The sequence below is a fragment of the Oncorhynchus gorbuscha genome, unplaced genomic scaffold (genome assembly GCF_021184085.1).
Source record: "Oncorhynchus gorbuscha isolate QuinsamMale2020 ecotype Even-year unplaced genomic scaffold, OgorEven_v1.0 Un_scaffold_473, whole genome shotgun sequence".
Lineage (NCBI taxonomy): Eukaryota > Metazoa > Chordata > Actinopteri > Salmoniformes > Salmonidae > Oncorhynchus > Oncorhynchus gorbuscha.
The window spans coordinates 560222-582800 of NW_025745306.1; the positions used below are offsets into that span (position 1 = coordinate 560222).

Here is a 22579-nt window from a genome sequence, read left to right on the forward strand (position 1 = left end):
ACTCTACATGAGATAAATAAGGACTAATTCATAGGTGTGCTGTGATAAAACTTGTGGGTCTTGAGTTTTCGTATTTTACAACTTATTTTCCAAGTGTCTGTCAACGTCTAAATGTACAACCATTTGAGTCATGATCTGTAGTATAAAAAAATATAATTTTGATGAAGAATTACACAAATCATATTATTCCTGTTGTCATGCTATGAGCCTGGCAAACGCTAAGCTACAACAGCAACACGCGGTATATTTAAACCCACAAACATTTTACAGTATACAATCGTTGTTGTTCAATACATAGTTTCCCCACTGGTTGTTTACGGTTATATCAGTCCAAAAAATTACTGTAGAATATCAGTCCATAACATTACTGTAGAATATCAGTGTAAAAAAATTACTGTAATATATCAGTCAAAAACATTACTGTAGAATATCAGTCCAAAACATTCCTGTAAAATTTAAGTCCATAACATTACTGTAGAATATCAGTCCAAAACATTACTGTAAAATTTAAGTCCATTACATTACTGTAGAATATCAGTCCAAAACATTACTGTAGAATATCAGTCCATAACATTACTGTAGAATATCAGTCCATAACATTACTGTAGAATATCAGTCCATAACATTACTGTAGAATATCAGTCCATAACATTACTGTATAATATCAGTCCATAACATTACTGTAGAATATCAGTCCATAACATTACTGTAGAATATCAGTCCATAACATTACTGTAGAATATCAGTCCAAAACATTACTGTAATATATCAGTCCATAACATTACTGTAGAATATCAGTCCAAAACATTACTGTAATATATCAGTCCATAACATTACTGTAGAATATCAGTCCAAAACATTACTGTAGAATATCAGTCCATAACATTACTGTAGAATATCAGTCCATAACATTACTGTAGGATATCAGTCCATAACATTACTGTAGAATATCAGTCCATAACATTACTGTAGAATATCAGTCCATAACATTACTGTAGAATATCAGTCCAAAACATTACTGTAGAATATCAGTCCATAACATTACTGTAGAATATCAGTCCATAACATTACTGTAGAATATCAGTCCATAACATTACTGTAGAATATCAGTCCATAACATTACTGTAGAATATCAGTCCATAACATTACTGTAGAATATCAGTCCATAACATTACTGTAGAATATCAGTCCATAACATTACTGTAGAATATCAGTCCATAACATTACTGTAGAATATCAGTCCATAACATTACTGTAGAATATCAGTCCATAACATTACTGTAGAATATCAGTCCATAACATTACTGTAGAATATCAGTCCATAACATACTGTAGAATATCAGTCCATAACATTACTGTAGAATATCAGTCCATAACATTACTGTAGAATATCAGTCCATAACATTACTGTAGAATATCAGTCCATAACATTACTGTAGAATATCAGTCCATAACATTACTGTAGAATATCAGTCCATAACATTACTGTAGAATATCAGTCCATAACATTACTGTAGAATATCAGTCCATAACATTACTGTAGAATATCAGTCCAAAACATTACTGTAGAATATCAGTCCATAACATTACTGTAGAATATCAGTCCATAACATTACTGTAGAATATCAGTCCATAACATTACTGTAGAATATCAGTCCATAACATTACTGTAGAATATCAGTCCATAACATTACTGTAGAATATCAGTCCAAAACATTACTGTAGAATATCAGTCCATAACATTACTGTAGAATATCAGTCCATAACATTACTGTAGAATATCAGTCCATAACATTACTGTAGAATATCAGTCCAAAACATTACTGTAAATATCAGTCCAAAACATTACTGTAAATATCAGTCCAAAACATTACTGTAGAATATCAGTCCATAACATTACTGTAGAATATCAGTCCATAACATTACTGTAGAATATCAGTCCAAAACATTACTGTAGAATATCAGTCCATAACATTACTGTAGAATATCAGTCCATAACATTACTGTAGAATATCAGTCCAAAACATTCCTGTAAAATTTAAGTCCATAACATTACTGTAGAATATCAGTCCATAGCATTACTGTAGAATATCAGTCCAAAACATTCCTGTAAAATTTAAGTCCATAACATTACTGTAGAATATCAGTCCAAAACATTACTGTAATATATCAGTCCAAAACATTACTGTAATATATCAGTCCAAAACATTACTGTAGAATATCAGTCCATAACATTACTGTAGAATATCAGTCCATAACATTACTGTAGAATATCAGTCCATAACATTACTGTAGAATATCAGTCCATAACATTACTGTAGAATATCAGTCCATAACATTACTGTAGAATATCAGTCCAAAACATTACTGTAATATATCAGTCCATAACATTACTGTAGAATATCAGTCCATAACATTACTGTAGAATATCAGTCCATAACATTACTGTAGAATATCAGTCCATAACATTACTGTAGAATATCAGTCCATAAGAATATTCCAAAACTGTAGAATATCAGTCCATAACATTACTGTAGAATATCAGTCCATAACATTACTGTAGAATATCAGTCCATAACATTACTGTAGAATATCAGTCCATAACATTACTGTAGAATATCAGTCCAAAACATTACTGTAGAATATCAGTCCATAACATTACTGTAGAATATCAGTCCAAAACATTCCTGTAGAATATCAGTCCATAATATTACTGTAGAATATCAGTCCATAACATTACTGTAGAATATCAGTCCATAACATTACTGTAGAATATCAGTCCATAACATTACTGTAGAATATCAGTCCAAAACATTACTGTAGAATATCAGTCCATAACATTACTGTAGAATATCAGTCCATAACATTACTGTAGAATATCAGTCCATAACATTACTGTAGAATATCAGTCCAAAACAAAACAATACTCCATTTAAAACTGGTTTATTGGGTCATTTGAAATGAGGGTGAACAGAGAAACTGGTGGGAAGATGTGTGAATGATCTGAAGAAAAGACTATCTATTTCCAGGGGCCGTTGGAAAGGCTAGTCCTCCATCCAGACTGGTTGATCTTTAAAGGTCGGAGGTCATAGCTGGCTCCAACTCTTCTGAGGCGTGTGTGTGTGTACGGTTGGATGGTGGTAGGAGTCATGTTGAGAATTTACACCATTGGGGGGTCAACGGCCGAGGGACTCCAGTGTTGCCATGACGCCACCCAGACGATGGCATTTCCCCCCTCCTCGTTCTCTCAACCTCTCAGGTTCTCATCGTTCTGATTTGATCTGGATTTATAAAAACAAAACAAAAACGGAGGAACAATCAGATCTCATATTGTTCTCTAAGAAGGGGGAGGGGTTATAAGAGGTCATAAGAAGAGCTATGAACAGTGGGAGGTTTCTAGGGATCTAGAGACACGTGACAAAGGGAGAAAGGTGACCAAGGCAGACGACTGGAATGACGTGGACTAGAGGTTCATTATGGGGTTCTACTGCCAGTCTACTACACTAAACACTAATGATGTGGACTAGAGGTTCATTATGGGGTTCTACTGCCAGTCTACTACACTAAACACTAATGATGAGGACTAGAGGTTCATTATGGGGTTCTACTGCCAGTCTACTACACTAAACACTAATGACGTGGACTAGAGGTTCATTATGGGGTTCTACTGCCAGTCTACTACACTAAACACTAATGATGTGGACTAGAGGTTCATTATGGGGTTCTACTGCCAGTCTACTACACTAAACACTAATGACGTGGACTAGAGGTTCATTATGGGGTTCTACTGCCAGTCTACTACACTAATGATGTGGACTAGAGGTTCATTATGGGGTTCTACTACCAGTCTACTACACTAAACACTAATGATGTGGACTAGAGGTTCATTATGGGGTTCTACTGCCAGTCTACTACACTAAACACTAATGACGTGGACTAGAGGTTCATTATGGGGTTCTACTGCCAGTCTACTACACTAAACACTAATGATGTGGACTAGAGGTTCATTATGGGGTTCTACTGCCAGTCTACTACACTAATGATGTGGACTAGAGGTTCATTATGGGGTTCTACTGCCAGTCTACTACACTAAACACTAATGATGTGGACTAGAGGTTCATTGTGGGGTTCTACTGCCAGGCTACTACACTAAACACTAATGATGTGGACCATAGGTTCATTATGGGGTTCTACTGCCAGTCTACTACACTAAACACTAATGACGTGGACTAGAGGTTCATTATGGGGTTCTACTTCCAGTCTACTACACTAAACACTAATGATGTGGACTAGAGGTTCATTGTGGGGTTCTACTGCCAGGCTACTACACTAAACACTAATGATGTGGACCATAGGTTCATTATGGGGTTCTACTGCCAGTCTACTACACTAAACACTAATGATGTGGACTAGAGGTTCATTATGGGGTTCTACTGCCAGTCTACTACACTAAACACTAATGATGTGGACTAGAGGTTCATTATGGGGTTCTACTGCCAGTCTACTACACTAAACACTAATGATGTGGACTAGAGGTTCATTATGGGGTTCTACTGCCAGTTCATTATGGGGTTCTACTACCAGTCTACTACACTAATGATGTGGACTAGAGGTTCATTATGGGGTTCTACTGCCAGTCTACTACACTAATGACGTGGACTAGAGGTTCATTATGGGGTTCTACTGCCAGTCTACTACACTAATGATGTGGACTAGAGGTTCATTATGGGGTTCTACTGCCAGTCTACTACACTAAACACTAATGATGTGGACTAGAGGTTCATTATGGGGTTCTACTGCCAGTCTACTACACTAATGATGTGGACTAGAGGTTCATTATGGGGTTCTACTGCCAGTCTACTACACTAAACACTAATGACGTGGACTAGAGGTTCATTATGGGGTTCTACTGCCAGTCTACTACACTAATGATGTGGACTAGAGGTTCATTATGGGGTTCTACTGCCAGTCTACTACACTAAACACTAATGATGTGGACTAGAGGTTCATTATGGGGTTCTACTGCCAGTCTACTACACTAATGATGTGGACTAGAGGTTCATTATGGGGTTCTACTGCCAGTCTACTACACTAAACACTAATGACGTGGACTAGAGGTTCATTATGGGGTTCTACTGCCAGTCTACTACACTAAACACTAATGATGTGGACTAGAGGTTCATTATGGGGTTCTACTGCCAGTCTACTACACTAAACACTAATGACGTGGACTAGAGGTTCATTATGGGGTTCTACTGTCGGTCTACTACACTAAACACTAATGATGTGGACTAGAGGTTCATTATGGGGTTCTACTGCCAGTCTACTACACTAATGATGAGGACTAGAGGTTCATTATGGGGTTCTACTGCCAGTCTATTACACTAATGATGAGGACTAGAGGTTCATTATGGGGTTCTACTGCCAGTCTACTACACTAAACACTAATGATGTGGACTAGAGGTTCATTATGGGGTTCTACTGCCAGTCTACTACACTAAACACTAATGACGTGGACTAGGGGTTCATTATGGGGTTCTACTGCCGGTCTACTACACTAAACACTAATGCCGTGGACTAGAGGTTCATTATGGGGTTCTACTGCCAGTCTACTACACTAATGATGTGGACTAGAGGTTCATTATGGGGTTCTACTGCCAGTCTACTACACTAATGATGTGGACTAGAGGTTCATTATGGGGTTCTACTGCCAGTCTACTACACTAAACACTAATGATGTGGACTAGAGGTTCATTATGGGGGTCTACTGCCAGTCTACTACACTAAACACTAATGCCGTGGACTAGAGGTTCATTATGGGGTTCTACTGCCAGTCTACTACACTAAACACTAATGATGTGGACTAGAGGTTCATTATGGGGTTCTACTGCCAGTCTACTACACTAAACACTAATGACATGGACTAGAGGTTCATTATGGGGTTCTACTGCCAGTCTACTACACTAAACACTAATGATGTGGACTAGAGGTTCATTATGGGGTTCTACTGCCAGTCTACTACACTAATGATGTGGACTAGAGGTTCATTATGGGGTTCTACTGCCAGTCTACTACACTAAACACTAATGAAGTGGACTAGAGGTTCATTATGGGGTTCTACTTCCAGTCTACTACACTAAACACTAATGATGTGGACTAGAGGTTCATTATGGGGTTCTACTGCCAGTCTACTACACTAATGATGTGGACTAGAGGTTCATTATGGGGTTCTACTGCCAGTCTACTACACTAATGATGTGGACTAGAGGTTCATTATGGGGTTCTACTGCCAGTCTACTACACTAAACACTAATGATGTGGACTAGAGGTTCATTATGGGGTTCTACTGCCAGTCTACTACACTAATGATGTGGACTAGAGGTTCATTATGGGGTTCTACTGCCAGTCTACTACACTAAACACTAATGATGTGGACTAGAGGTTCATTATGGGGTTCTACTGCCAGTCTACTACACTAATGATGTGGACTAGAGGTTCATTATGGGGTTCTACTGCCAGTCTACTACACTAATGATGTGGACTAGAGGTTCATTATGGGGTTCTACTGCCAGTCTACTACACTAAACACTAATGATGTGGACTAGAGGTTCATTATGGGGTTCTACTGCCAGTCTACTACACTAAACACTAATGATGTGGACTAGAGGTTCATTATGGGGTTCTACTGCCAGTCTACTACACTAAACACTAATGATGTGGACTAGAGGTTCATTATGGGGTTCTACTGCCAGTCTACTACACTAATGATGTGGACTAGAGGTTCATTATGGGGTTCTACTGCCAGTCTACTACACTAAACACTAATGATGTGGACTAGAGGTTCATTATGGGGTTCTACTGCCAGTCTACTACACTAAACACTAATGATGTGGACTAGAGGTGCATTATGGGGTTCTACTGCCAGTCTGCTACACTAAACACTAATGATGTGGACTAGAGGTTCATTATGGGGTTCTACTGCCAGTCTACTACACTAAACACTAATGCCGTGGACTAGAGGTTCATTATGGGGTTCTACTGCCAGTCTCCTACACTAAACACTAATGATGTGGACTAGAGGTTCATTATGGGGTTCTACTGCCAGTCTACTACACTAAACACTAATGACATGGACTAGAGGTTCATTATGGGGTTCTACTGCCAGTCTACTACACTAAACACTAATGATGTGGACTAGAGGTTCATTATGGGGTTCTACTGCCAGTCTACTACACTAATGACGTGGACTAGAGGTTCATTATGGGGTTCTACTGCCAGTCTACTACACTAATGATGTGGACTAGAGGTTCATTATGGGGTTCTACTGCCAGTCTACTACACTAAACACTAATGACGTGGACTAGAGGTTCATTATGGGGTTCTACTGCCAGTCTACTACACTAAACACTAATGATGTGGACTAGAGGTTCATTATGGGGTTCTACTGCCAGTCTACTACACTAATGATGTGGACTAGAGGTTCATTATGGGGTTCTACTGCCAGTCTACTACACTAAACACTAATGATGTGGACTAGAGGTTCATTATGGGGTTCTACTGCCAGTCTACTACACTAAACACTAATGACGTGGACTAGAGGTTCATTATGGGGTTCTACTGCCAGTCTACTACACTAATGATGTGGACTAGAGGTTCATTATGGGGTTCTACTGCCAGTCTACTACACTAAACACTAATGATGTGGACTAGAGGTTCATTATGGGGTTCTACTGCCAGTCTACTACACTAATGATGTGGACTAGAGGTTCATTATGGGGTTCTACTGCCAGTCTACTACACTAAACACTAATGACGTGGACTAGAGGTTCATTATGGGGTTCTACTGCCAGTCTACTACACTAAACACTAATGATGTGGACTAGAGGTTCATTATGGGGTTCTACTGCCAGTCTACTACACTAATGATGTGGACTAGAGGTTCATTATGGGGTTCTACTGCCAGTCTACTACACTAATGATGTGGACTAGAGGTTCATTATGGGGTTCTACTGCCAGTCTACTACACTAAACACTAATGATGTGGACTAGAGGTTCATTATGGGGTTCTACTGCCAGTCTACTACACTAATGATGTGGACTAGAGGTTCATTATGGGGTTCTACTGACAGTCTACTACACTAAACACTAATGACGTGGACTAGAGGTTCATTATGGGGTTCTACTGCCAGTCTACTACACTAAACACTAATGATGTGGACTAGAGGTTCATTATGGGGTTCTACTGCCAGTCTACTACACTAAACACTAATGACGTGGACTAGAGGTTCATTATGGGGTTCTACTGCCAGTCTACTACACTAAACACTAATGATGTGGACTAGAGGTTCATTATGGGGTTCTACTGCCAGTCTACTACACTAAACACTAATGATGTGGACTAGAGGTTCATTATGGGGTTCTACTGCCAGTCTACTACACTAAACACTAATGATGTGGACTAGAGGTTCATTATGGGGTTCTACTGCCAGTCTACTACACTAAACACTAATGATGTGGACTAGAGGTTCATTATGGGGTTCTACTGCCAGTCTACTACACTAATGATGTGGACTAGAGGTTCATTATGGGGTTCTACTGCCAGTCTACTACACTAAACACTAATGATGTGGACTAGAGGTTCATTATGGGGTTCTACTGCCAGTCTACTACACTAATGATGTGGACTAGAGGTTCATTATAGGGTTCTACTGCCAGGCTACTACACTAAACACTAATGAAGTGGACTAGAGGTTCATTATGGGGTTCTACTGCCAGTCTACTACACTAATGATGTAGACTAGAGGTTCATTATGGGGTTCTACTGCCAGTCTACTACACTAATGATGTGGACTAGAGGTTCATTATGGGGTTCTACTGCCAGTCTACTACACTAAACACTAATGACGTGGACTAGAGGTTCATTATGGGGTTCTACTGCCAGTCTACTACACTAAACACTAATGATGTGGACTAGAGGTTCATTATGGGGTTCTACTGCCAGTCTACTACACTAAACACTAATGATGTGGACTAGAGGTTCATTATGGGGTTCTACTGCCAGTCTACTACACTAAACACTAATGACGTCAAATACTCACAGTGACATTTCATCTACAGACGGAAGTCAAATGGAAATAATTGAATTTAAATTTAAATGAAGCTATTAGTTTCTACATATCACATAACTATGGAGAAAAATCAAATCAAACACATTTAGTGGTGCTGAAACCACGAGAGACAGAGAGAGTCTGGGGTTCACCTTGCAGCCAATCAACACCTTCAGGTAAACCTTCTCCTTTCACAGCATCGCTGGCACTGAAACAGACACAAAGAGAGCAGGTCAGTGAAAACCAAACGCTTCAACAACGATTAGAAAAGGTTTTGTCATATAACCCAAAAGGCCTGTTCTGGAGGTTGGACTAAAAACAGACCCGATGAAATCTAATGCGCTGTAACGGACCGTAGTGGTGCTGGTCTACAAACGTGAAATGTGCCAACAAGGATTCTGGGTGTTTTAGAACTCATCTATCTTTTAAATGTTTGATTTATTTCACCTTTATGTAACCATAATGGCAAGTGAGAACAGGTTTATGTAACCATGTTGGCAAGTTGAGAACACCTTTAATGTAACCATGTTGGACAAGTTGAGGGGTTTATGTAACCATGTTGGCAAGTTGAGAACACCTTTATGTAACCATGTTGGCAAGTTGAGAACACCTTTATGTAACCATGTTGGCAAGTTGAGAACACCTTTATGTAACCATGTTGGCAAGTTGAGAACACTAATTTATGTAACCATGTTGGCAAGTTGAGAACACCTTTATGTAACCATGTTGGCAAGTTGAGAACACCTTTATGTAACCATGTTGGCAAGTTGACTACACCTTTATGTAACCATGTTGGCAAGTTGAGAACACCTTTATGTAACCATGTTGGCAAGTTGAGAACACCTTTATGTAACCATGTTGGCAAGTTGAGAACAAGTTCTCATTTACAATTGCGACCCGACCAAGATAAAGCAAAGCAGTTTGACACACAACAACAACACATAGTTACACATGGAGTAAAACAAACATACAGTCAATAATACAGTATAAACAAGTCTATATACGATGTGAGCAAATGAGGTGAGAGAAGGGAGGTAAAGGCAAAAAAGGCCATGGTGGCGAAGTAAATACAATATAGCAAGTAAAACACTGGAATGGTAGATTTGCAGTGGAAGAATGTGCAAAGTAGATATTAAAAATAATGGGGTGCAAAGGAGCAAAATAAATAAATAAATAAAATAAATACAGTAGGGAAAGAGGTAGTTGTTTGGGCTAAATTATAGGTGGGCTATGTACAGGTGCAGTAATCTACCAGATGTGCCTGGGCTTGTCCTTGATGTTCTCCAGTAGATACAGTAGGGAAAGAGGTAGCTGTTTGGGCTAAATTATAGGTGGGCTATGTACAGGTGCAGTAATCTACCAGATGTGCCAGGGCTTGTCCTTGATGTTCTCCAGACAGAGGAGCTGGGAGACCTTGACAGAAGACAGGGCGTCTCTCACGTCCATCTTGTTGGCAAAGAACAGCAGGGGGATCCGCCGGTGCTTTACGTCTACAGAGACAAGGTTAGAATCAGGCGGTGCTTTACATCTACAGAGACAAGGTTAGAATCAGGCAGTGCTTTACATCTACAGAGACAAGGTTAGAATCAGGCGGTGCTTTACATCTACAGAGACAGGGTTAGAATCAGGCGGTGCTTTACATCTACAGAGACAGGGTTAGAATCAGGGGGTGCTTTACATCTACAGAGACAGGGTTAGAATCAGGCGGTGCTTTACATCTACAGAGACAGGGTTAGAATCAGGCGGTGCTTTACATCTACAGAGACAAGGTTAGAATCAGACGGTGCTTTACATCTACAGAGACAAGGTTAGAATCAGGCGGTGCTTTACATCTACAGAGACAAGGTTAGAATCAGGTGATGCTTTACATCTACAGAGACAAGGTTAGAATTAGGGCGATCTGCCGGTGCTTTACATCTACAGAGACAAGGTTAGAATCAGGCGGTGCTTTACGTCTACAGAGACAAGGTTAGAATCAGGCGGTGCTTTACGTCTACAGAGACAAGGTTAGAATCAGGGGGATCCATGCCGGTGCTTTACATCTACAGAGACAAGGTTAGAATCAGGGGTGCTTTACATCTACAGAGACAAGGTTAGAATCAGGCGGTGCTTTACATCTACAGAGACAAGGTTAGAATGGGGATAAAACAAACTTTACATCTACAGAGACAAGTTAGAACAGGGGGTGCTTTACATCTACAGAGACAAGGTTAGAATCAGGCGGTGCTTTACATCTACAGAGACAAGGTTAGAATCAGGCGGTGATTTACGTCTACAGAGACAAGGTTAGAATCAGGGTAGTGCTTTACATCTACAGAATAGAATGGGGTGCTTTATAAATCTACAGAGACAAGGTTAGAAAGGGGTGTTTTTTACAGAGACAAGGTTAGAATCAGGCGGTGCTTTATGTCTACAGTGACAAGGTCAGAATCAGGCGGTGCTTTACATCTACAGAGACAGCTGTTTAGAATCAGGGGGGTGCTTTACATCTACAGAGACAAGGTTAGAATCAGGCGGTGCTTTACGTCTACACAGACAAGGTTAGAATCAGGCGGTGCTTTACATCTACAGAGACAAGGTTAGAATCAGGCGGTGCTTTACGTCTACACAGACAAGGTTAGAATCAGGCGGTGCTTTACGTCTACAGAGGCAAGGTTAGAATCAGGCGGTGCTTTATGTCTGCAGAGACCAGGTTAGAGTCAGGTGGTGCTTTACGTCTACAGAGACTAGATTAGAATCAGGGGGTGCTTTACATCTACAGAGACAAGGGAGAATCAGGGGGATCCCCCGGTGCTTTACGTCTACAGAGACAAGGTTAGAATCAGGCGGTGCTTTATGTCTACAGAGACCAGGTTAGAGTCAGGCGGTGCTTTACGTCTACAGAGACAAGGTTAGAATCAGGCGGTGCTTTACGTCTACAGAGACAAGGTTAGAATCAGGCGGTGCTTTATGTCTACAGAGACTAGATTAGAATCAGGGTGATCTGTCGGTGCTTTACATCTACAGAGACAAGGTTAGAATCAGGCGGTGCTTTATGTCTACAGAGACAAGTTTAGAATCAGGCGGTGCTTTACATCTACAGAGACAAGGTTAGAATCAGGCGGTGCTTTACATCTACAGAGACAGGGTTAGAATCAGGCGGTGCTTTACATCTACAGAGACAAGGTTAGAATCAGGTGGAATCATTATTTGTAAGGTCTCTCAGGTACTGTACAGTCTGTGGTCAATAGCTGTGCCCTTGATAGGGACCATGAGGGTATAACAGTGTTAATCTACAGATCAACACAACAAAAGACCAGGCGTTAACTGTGGAGGTAAAGGGACATCACGTTAAAAAGACCAGGCGTTTAACTGTGGAGGTAAAGGGACATTACGTTAAAAAGACCAGGCGTTTAACTGTGGAGATAAAGGGACATTACGTTAAAAAGACCAGGCGTTTAACTGTGGAGATAAAGGGACATTACGTTAAAAAGACCAGGCGTTATCTGTTATTACGTTAAAAAGACCAGGCGTTTAACTGTGGAGATAAAGGGACATTACGTTAAAAAGACCAGGCGTTAACTGTGGAGATAAAGGGACATTACGTTAAAAAGACCAGGCGTTATCTGTGGAGGTAAAGGGACATTACGTTAAAAAGACCAGCCGTTTAACTGTGGAGATAAAGGGACATTACGTTAAAAAGACCAGGCGTTATCTGTGGAGATAAAGGGACATTACGTTAAAAAGACCAGGCGTTATCTGTGGAGGTAAAGGGACATTACGTTAAAAAGACCAGGCGTTATCTGTGGAGATAAAGGGACATTACGTTAAAAAGACCAGGCGTTTAACTGTGCAGGTAAAGGGACATTACGTTAAAAAGACTGCCTGCATATAATGATAATTAACCAGCATTTAAAAAAACAACAGTCTTGACAAGTCTCTCGGATCTGGTATCCAAGAATACTATTGGCTCGGTTCACGTTATCATGTGTTGGTTAGTCGTTATATTGATACCTGGGTGGTTCAGGAGTGTGTAATGAGGAAGATGATTCACCTGGGTGGTTCAGGAGGAGGGAGGATGATAATGGGTGGAGGAGGATGATAATTCACCTGGGTGGTTCAGGAGGTATAATGAGGAAGATGATTCACCTGGGTGGTTCAGGAGGGTATAATGAGGAAGATGATTCACCTGGGTGGTTGAGGAGAGTATAATGAGGAAGATGATTCACCTGGGTGGTTCAGGAGGGTATAATGAGGAAGATGATTCACCTGGGTGGTTGAGGAGGGTATAATGAGGAAGATGATTCACCTGGGTGGTTCAGGAGTGTATAATGAGGAACATGATTCACCTGGGTGGTTCAGGAGGGTATAATGAGGAGGATGATTCACCTGGGTGGTTCAGGAGGGTATAATGAGGAAGATGATTCACCTGGGTGGTTCAGGAGGGTATAATGAGGAAGATGATTCACCTGGGTGGTTCAGGAGGGTGTCCAGTTCCTCTTTAGCGACCACCATCCTCAACTTGTCTCCACTGTCCACCACAAAGATGATGGCTTGACCCTCCCTGGTGGATGAGAGGGGGCAAGGGTCAACATGATTCACTGTCAATACTACCTACCTACCGTGTGTGCGTGTGTATCACTGTGTGTGTGTGTGTGTGTGTATCACTGTGTGTGTGTGTGTTTATCACTGTGTGTGTGTGTGTGTGTGTGTGTGTGTGTGTGTGTGTGTGTGTGTGTGTGTGTGTGTGTGTGTGTGTGTGTGTGTGTGTGTGTGTGTGTGTGTGTGTGTGTGTGTGTGTGTGTGTGTGTGTGTGAACAGTTGTAGTAATGTTCCCAGAGGTTTCTGTGTGGCCAGACATGTGAACACTGTGAAGGAGAGACTGGAGAGAAGTGTTTTAGAAGACTGAGAGAAGAAGAGGATTTAGAAGACTGGAGAGAAGAGGAGGATTTAGAAGACAGACCCAGGATTTAGAAGACTGGAGAGAAATGTTCCCAGAGGATTTAGAAGACTGGAGAGAAGAGGAGGCCTGGAGAGAAGAGGAGGATTTTGGCCAGACACTGGAGAGAAGAGGAGTGAGACTGGAGAGAAGAGGAGGATTTAGAAGACTGGAGAGAAGAAGATTTAGAGACTGGAGAGAGAGGAAGATTTAGAAGACTGGAGAGAAGAAGAGGATTTAGAGACTGGAGAGAAGAAGAGGATTTAGAAGACTGGAGAGAAGAGGAGGATTTAGAGACTGGAGGATTCAGAAGACTGGAGAGAAGAGGAGGATTTAGAAGACTGGAGAGAAGAGGAGGATTTAGAAGACTGGAGAGAAGAGGAGTGTTTTAGACTGGAGAGAAGAGGAGGATTTAGAAGACTGGAGAGAAGAGGAGGATTTAGAAGGCTGGAGAGAAGAGGAGGATTTAGAAGACTGGAGAGAAGAGGAGGATTTAGAAGACTGGAGAGAAGAGGAGGATTTAGATGATTGGAGAGAAGAGGAGAATATAGAAGACTGGAGAGAAGAGGAGTGTTTTAGACTGGAGAGAAGAGGAGGATTTAGAAGACTGGAGAGAAGAAGAGGATTTAGAGACTGGAGAGAGAGGAAGATTTAGAAGACTGGAGAGAAGAAGAGGATTTAGAGACTGGAGAGAAGAAGAGGATTTAGAAGACTGGAGAGAAGAGGAGGATTTAGAGACTGTAGAGAGTGGAGGATTCAGAAGACTGGAGAGAAGAGGAGGATTTAGAAGACTGGAGAGAAGAGGAGGATATAGAAGACTGGAGAGAAGAGGAGTGTTTTAGACTGGAGAGAAGAGGAGGATTTAGAAGACTGGAGAGAAGAGGAGGATTTAGAAGACTGGAGAGAAGAGGAGAATATAGAAGACTGGAGAGAAGAAGAGGATTTAGAGACTGGAGAGAAGAGGAGGATTTAGAAGAGTGGAGAGAAGAGGAGGATTTAGAAGACTGGAGAGAAGAGGAGGATTTAGAAGACTGGAGAGAAGAGGAGGATTTAGAAGACTGGAGAGAAGAGGAGGATTTAGAAGACTGGAGAGAAGAGGAGGATTTAGAAGACTGGAGAGAAGAGGAGGATTTAGAAGACTGGAGAGAAGAGGAGGATTTAGAAGACTGGAGAGAAAAGTAGTGCACTATGTTGGAAATGGGATGCCATTTGGGACTCATTCAAGGACATCGTAGTGGTAACGTTCAGACAACGTTCCCCAACAACCTTCAAGGTATAGTTCAGAACATCTGACCATCGTACAGTCATCCATTATTGTCTTATTGATTACCTTGATGTCTTGAACTTCTCGATGCTGAAGCCAATGGTCGGGACGATGTCTTGTGTCTGGGCCTGCATGACACAGGAATAGATTAGTAGTGGTTAATTACACAGGAATATATTAGATTGGTGTCACTACTCTGGACGGTTCTGACTTAGAATATGTGGACAACTACAGAAATCTTGGTGTCTGGCTAGTCAGTAAACTCTCCTTCAGACTCATATTAAACATCTCCAATCCAAAATTAAATCTAGAATTGGCTTCCTATTTCGCAAACAAAGCATCCTTCACTCATGCTGCCAAACATACCCTCGTAAAACTGACCATCCTACCAATCCTTAACTTCGGCGATGTCATTTACAAAATAGCTTCCAATATTCTACTCAGCAAATTGGATGCAGTCTATCACAGTGCCATCCGTCTTGTCACCAAAGCTCCATATACTACCCACCATTGCAACCTGTACGCTCTCATTGGCTGGCCCTCGCTGCATATTCGTCGCCAAACCCACTGGCTCCAGGTCATCTACAAGTCTCTGCTTGGTAAAGCCCCGCCTTATCTCAGCTCACTGGTCACCATAGCAGCACCCACCCGTAGCACGTGCTCCCAGCAGGTATATCTCACTGGCCGCCCCCAAAGCCAATTCCTCCTTTGGTCACCTTTCCTTCCAGTTCTCTGCTGCCAATGACTGGAACGAATTGCAAAAATCACTGAAGTTGGAGACTCACATCTCCCTCACTAACTTTAAGCATCAGCTGTCAGAGCTGTACACAGCCAATCTGTAAATATGAAATTAAATAATATAAATTTTTATCATAGGTACACTTCAACTGTGAGAGATGGAATCTACTGTGAGAGAAAATCACATTGTCTGATTTTTAAGTAATTAATTAGCATTTTATTCCATGACATAAGTATTTGATACATCAGAAAAGCAGAACTTAATATTTGGTACAGAAACCTTTGTTTGCAATTACAGAGATCATACATTTCCTGTAGTTCTTGACCAGGTTTGCACACACTGCAGCAGGGATTTTAGCCCACTCCTCCATACAGACCTATGATAAAAAATTACAGACCTCTACATGCTTTGTAAGTAGGAAAACCTGCAAAATCGGCAGTGTATCAAATACTTGTTCTCCCCCACTGTATGTGGGTTTAACAAGCTATGTCTTTATAAGGTCATACTGTATCACAGCAAACCACTAACTCATTCTCATCCTAGATCATTAAGTACAGTGCCTTGCGAAAGTATTCGGCCCCCTTGAACTTTGCGACCTTTTGCCACATTTCAGGCTTCAAACATAAAGATATAAAACTGTATTTTTTTTGTGAAGAATCAACAACAAGTGGGACACAATCATGAAGTGGAACGACATTTATTGGATATTTCAAACTTATTTAACATATCCAAAACTGAAAAATTGGGCGTGCAAAATTATTCAGCCCCTTTACTTTCAGTGCAGCAGGAAGTAGGAAGTAGGAAGGCGTAATTGATCCAGGCTACCAGCGGAGACTTACATTGGATGGTTTGAGTTGGTTGATGATAGTGGTCTTGCCGCTGTTGTCCAATCCCAGACACAGAACATTCACTTCCTTCCTCTTCAGCCCCAACCAGCCAGCGAGTTTATCAAACAGACCCATTGTTGTTCTGTCTTATTCCCGGGGGAGGGGGGGTCTCTGTTGAATAAAAAAATATATATTATAGTAGCTAAGACCATCACAAAGAAAGAAACGTGTGACAACTGAATGTTCACTGCAAACCTGGGGTGTAGGGCCTAGTCATTAGTCTACAACCTGGGGTGTAGGGCCTAATCATTAGTCTAAACAACCTGGGGTGTAGGGCCTAATCATTAGTCTACAACCTGGGGTGTAGGGCCTAGTCATTAGTCTACAACCTGGGGTGTAGGGCCTAATCATTAGTCTACAACCTGGGGTGTAGGGCCTAATCATTAGTCTACAACCTGGGGTGTAGGGCCTAATCATTAGTCTACAACCTGGGGTGTAGGGCCTAGTCATTAGTCTACAACCTGGGGTGTAGGGCCTAGTCATTAGTCTACAACCTGGGGTGTAGGGCCAATATTAGTCTACAACCTGGGGTGTAGGGCCTAATCATTAGTCTACAACCTGGGGTGGAGCCATTGGCCTAATCATTAGTCTACAACCTGGGGTGTATTGGCCTAGTCACTTAGTCTAAACAACCTGGGGTAAATATGGACCAATAACATCTGATAAATATGAACCAATAACATCTGTCTACAACCTGGGGTGTTTCTATGGACCAATTGATAAATAGGACCGCCATCTGTTAAATATGGACCAATAACATCTGTTTTAAATATTGGATCCTACTGCACATCTGATAAATATGGAACAAAACCATTTCACTACACTGGCAATAAGATCTGATAAATATGGACCAATAACATCTGATAAATATGGACCAATAACATCTGATAAATATGTCTATGGACCAATAACATCTGTTAAATATGTATATGCGACCAATAAAATGTGATTTGATTTTTAGCTTCCATTTTAAGAAACGTTTTGCAACAGATTCAACATAATGAATACGCCCCCAGGTATGTATCCACAGACATCCACATAGCCTGGTGAGAGATGCTTAGCTCTGTCTGCTTGGCTGGAAGAGGGAAGGGGTGAGAGATGCTGAGCTCTGTCTGCTTGGCTGGAAGAGGGAAGGGGTGAGAGATGCTTAGCTCTGTCTGCTTGGCTGGAAGAGGGAAGGGGTGAGAGATGCTGAGCTCTGTCTGCTTAGCTGGAAGAGGGAAGGGGTGAGAGATGCTTAGCTCTGTCTGCTTGGCTGGAAGAGGGAAGGGGTGAGAGATGCTTAGCTCTGTCTGCTTGGCTGGAAGAGGGAAGGGGTGAGAGATGCTGAGCTCTGTCTGCTTGGCTGGAAGAGGGAAGGGGTGAGAGATGCTTATCTCTGTCTGCTTGGCTGGAAGAGGGAAGGGGTGAGAGATGCTTATCTCTGTCTGCTTGGCTGGAAGAGCGAAGGGGTGAGAGATGCTTAGCTCTGTCTACTTGGCTGGAAGAGGGAAGGGGTGAGAGATGCTTAGCTCTGTCTGCTTGGCTGGAAGAGGGAAGGGGTGAGAGATGCTTAGCTCTGTCTGCTTGGCTGGAAGAGGGAAGGGGTGAGAGATGCTTAGCTCTGTCTGCTTGGCTGGAAGAGGGAAGGGGTGAGAGATGCTTAGCTCTGCCTGCTTGGCTGGAAGAGGGAAGGGGTGAGAGATGCTTAGCTCTGTCTGCTTGGCTGGAAGAGGGAAGGGGTGAGAGATGCTTAGCTCTGTCTGCTTGGCTGGAAGAGGGAAGGGGTGAGAGATGCTTAGCTCTGTCTGCTTGGCTGGAAGAGGGAGGGGGTGAGAGATGCTTAGCTCTGCCTGCTTGGCTGGAAGAGGGAAGGGGTGAGAGATGCTTAGCTCTGTCTGCTTGGCTGGAAGAGGGAAGGGGTGAGAGATGCTGGAAGAGGGCAGAAGTGAGAGCTCTGTCTGCTTGGCTGGAAGAGGGAAGGGGTGAGAGATGCTGAGCTCTGTCTGCTTGGCTGGAAGAGGGAAGAGAGATGACGCGAAGGCATAAGAACGGCGCTTGGCTGGAAGAGGGAAGAAGTGAGATGACACGAAGGCATAAGAACGGCGCTTGGCTGGAAGAGGGAAGAAGTGAGATGACGCGAAGGCATAAGAACGGAGCTTGGCTGGAAGAGGGAAGAAGTGAGATGACGCGAAGGCATAAGAACGGAGCTTGGCTGGAAGAGGGAAGAAGTGAGATGACGCGAAGGCATAAGAACGGAGCTTGGCTGGAAGACAGAAGTGAGATGACACGAAGGCATAAGAACGGAGCTTGGCTGGAAGACAGAAGTGAGATGACGGCGCTGAGTTCAAGTCCTTCGTCTCCTGAACACGAACCAAGTTAACGTACTTCTTCATGTCTGTTCTCTTAAGAACCGTGAGGATCTGGAAACGGAGCTGGTGGGCAGTGGGGGGAGCGCTCTGAAGTTGAGTCAGACCACGATGAAGTGGGCCTACCTGCGGCAACAGGTGTGGGAGAGACATACAACGTTTTCCCTGAGAATCCTACCAGGGATGATTGTGGAGGGAGACTGGAAATGTTTTCATTTTTTTGTGCATCCTCCGACCAGAGGAAGAGGGACGCTTCATGGTCACGCGCCTCGGAGCTCAACCTGTGTCGTGCTTTGCTCTCCGAAGCAGGGCGCCTCTCAAAGGATCAGTGGGGTGGCGTAGGGGCGGATCAAACGATACATCATATTCCTGGTGTTTTTGACACCTGCCGTTTGGTCAGACGTAGACCCGGGGCGAGACTGAAGATACCCTGTCCGTCTTGTTGAGTTTCTACCTGAAAAGGTCATGTTAGGTTATATTTGCTAATCTGTGAGGGCCTATGTCCCGAACCCGTTACGGTGCTTTAGGTGCCAAGGATTCTGCCATATTGCAGCAGTGTGTAGAAGGGAGATCTCCACGATGTAAGAAAAGTGCAGGAGGGCATAGTCAGAAGGAGAGTGTAAAGTAGAGACAGAGAAAAGCACTGTGGGAGTATCCATGCAGCTGGGGCTCTATTAACAGTGGTAGTATCCATGCAGCTGGGGCTCTATTAACAGTGGTAGTATCCATGCAGCTGGGGCTCTATTAACAGTGGTAGTATCCATGCAGCTGGGGCTCTATTAACAGTGGGAGTATCCATGCAGCTGGGGCTCTATTAACAGTGGGAGTATCCATGCAGCTGGGGCTCTATTAACTGTGGTAGTATCCATGCAGCTGGGGCTCTATTAACTGTGGTAGTATCCATGCAGCTGGGGCTCTATTAACTGTGGGAGTATCCATGCAGCTGGGGCTCTATTAACAGTGGGAGTATCCATGCAGCTGGGGCTCTATTAACTGTGGGAGCATCCAAGCTGGGGCTCTATTAACAGTGGGAGCGTCCATGCAGCTGGGGCTCTATTAACTGTGGGAGCATCCATGCAGCTGGGGCTCTATTAACTGTGGGAGCATCCATGCAGCTGGGGCTCTATTAACTGTGGGAGCATCCATAACTGTGGGAGAGAGGTTCAGTGGGGAAGAAAGCTTGAGTGATTCGACTGGGAGCCCCTCCAGTGAGGAGGTCTGAAGAGAGAGATCCAGGTAGGTTGAATATCTTGGGTTTTATTACCATGGTGATCCACTGCACTGCATCCAGTGAGGAGGTCTGAAGAGAGAGAGAGATCCAGGTAGGTTGAATATCTTGGGTTTTATTACCATGGTGATCCACTGCACTGCATCCAGTGAGGAGGTCTGAAGAGAGAGAGAGATCCAGGTAGGTTGAATATCTTGGTTTTTATTACCATGGTGATCCACTGCACTGACGGAGAGGAAATCACAGAAGATAAATGAGGTCGTTGCAGCAGCAGAGAAATATTAGTGCTGAAGATCTACAGGAAGTTGAGAGAAGGAGGCCCATCCTCCCAGGCCAACAGCCTGGCGTAGGATCATTTAGAGTCCAAGTAGTGGTGTATAGGTGTAGGGCAGTGCAGGCTGCTGAGGGGAGAACGGTTCATAATAATGGCTGGAATGGAGTAAATGGAATGGTATCAGAAACATGGTTTTCATGGGTTTGATATCATTCACTCCATTCCATCATCATTCCATCTGTTACTCCATTCCATCTATTACTCCACTCCATTCCATCTATTACTCCATTCCTCCATTCCATCTATTATACTCCATTCCATCTATTACACTCCATTCCATCTATTACACTCCATTCCATCTATTACACTCCATTCCATCTATTACACTCCATTCCATCTATTACACTCCATTCCATCTATTACACTCCATTCCATCTATTATACTCCATTCCATCTATTACACTCCATTCCATCTCCATTACTCCATTCCATCTATTACACTCCATTCCATCTATTATACTCCATTCCATCTATTATACTCCATTCCATCTATTACACTCCATTCCATCTATTACACTCCATTCCATCTATTATACTCCATTCCATCTATTATACTCCATTCCATCTATTACACTCCATTCCATCTATTACACTCCATTCCATCTATTACACTCCATTCCATCTATTATTCCATCTCCATTCCATCTATTATACTCCATTCCATCTATTAAACTCCATTCCATCTATTACACTCCATTCCATCTATTACACTCCATTCCATCTATTACACTCCATTCCATCTATTACACTCCATTCCATCTATTACACTCCATTCCATCTATTACACTCCATTCCATCTATTATACTCCATTCCATCTATTATACTCCATTCCATCTATTACACTCCATTCCATCTATTATACTCCATTCCATCTATTATACTCCATTCCATCTATTATACTCCATTCCATCTATTATACTCCATTCCATCTATTATACTCCATTCCATCTATTACACTCCATTCCATCTATTACACTCCATTCCATCTATTATACTCTATTGCAGCCATTGATTATGAGCAGTTCTCCCCTCTGACCTGCAAAAGGCAACAATCCGGAACACAGCGTCTACTCTGCCGGAAACACACGAAGAAGAAGAAGAGGGTTTAGCCGCTAGCTAGCTAACTGGCTAACTTAGCATTTACAATAGCTACAACAAGCGCCACACGTCGCAATATGTTTTCTTCTTCTAGATCATCACATTTTAGGCTAGTTGAGGGTCTCGTTTTAATATTCGTAGCTAACAACGAAAGAGAATAGAGTTGATACCCCCCTTTTTTTCCTGATGTAGCTTGCTAGCTAGTTAGCGTAACATTAGCAAACTGTTAATACATTAGCAACATTAGCTAGCCAGTTAGCAGCGTGACTAGCAAGCTATTTTAGTTAAACCTTCATCCTTGGACCTAGTTTACCAAAACGTAGCTTTGAGTTGACTAAAGTGGGTTTAATGGGATGTACTCCATGTGCTTATAATCTCATTGAAAAGAAACGATAGCTAAGCTATCAAACGTTAGCTATCTACTTCCGGCAGCATTATGTACAATGTATCTTCTCTTTACCTGTAATGAGGTCTTTATTCTGACTCTTTTTCTTTCTCTCTTCTTCTTCAAATATCAAACGTTTTTCGAAACTCAGTCATAACTCAGTCAACCCGATGCCATGTTGATGTTTTCAGTCATTTCTGTTGTGACAACATGCCAGTGTGTGTGTTGTTTTGGTCCCTCAGAAAGCACTGGGAGTTTACACGGCGTTGT

At 42.3% G+C, this 22579-nt stretch overlaps 1 pseudogene; it reads right to left on the reverse strand.

Moving 5' to 3' along the window:
• Nucleotides 1-2926: 2926 nt before the first annotated feature.
• Nucleotides 2927-22579, reverse strand: LOC124018323 (annotated as a pseudogene).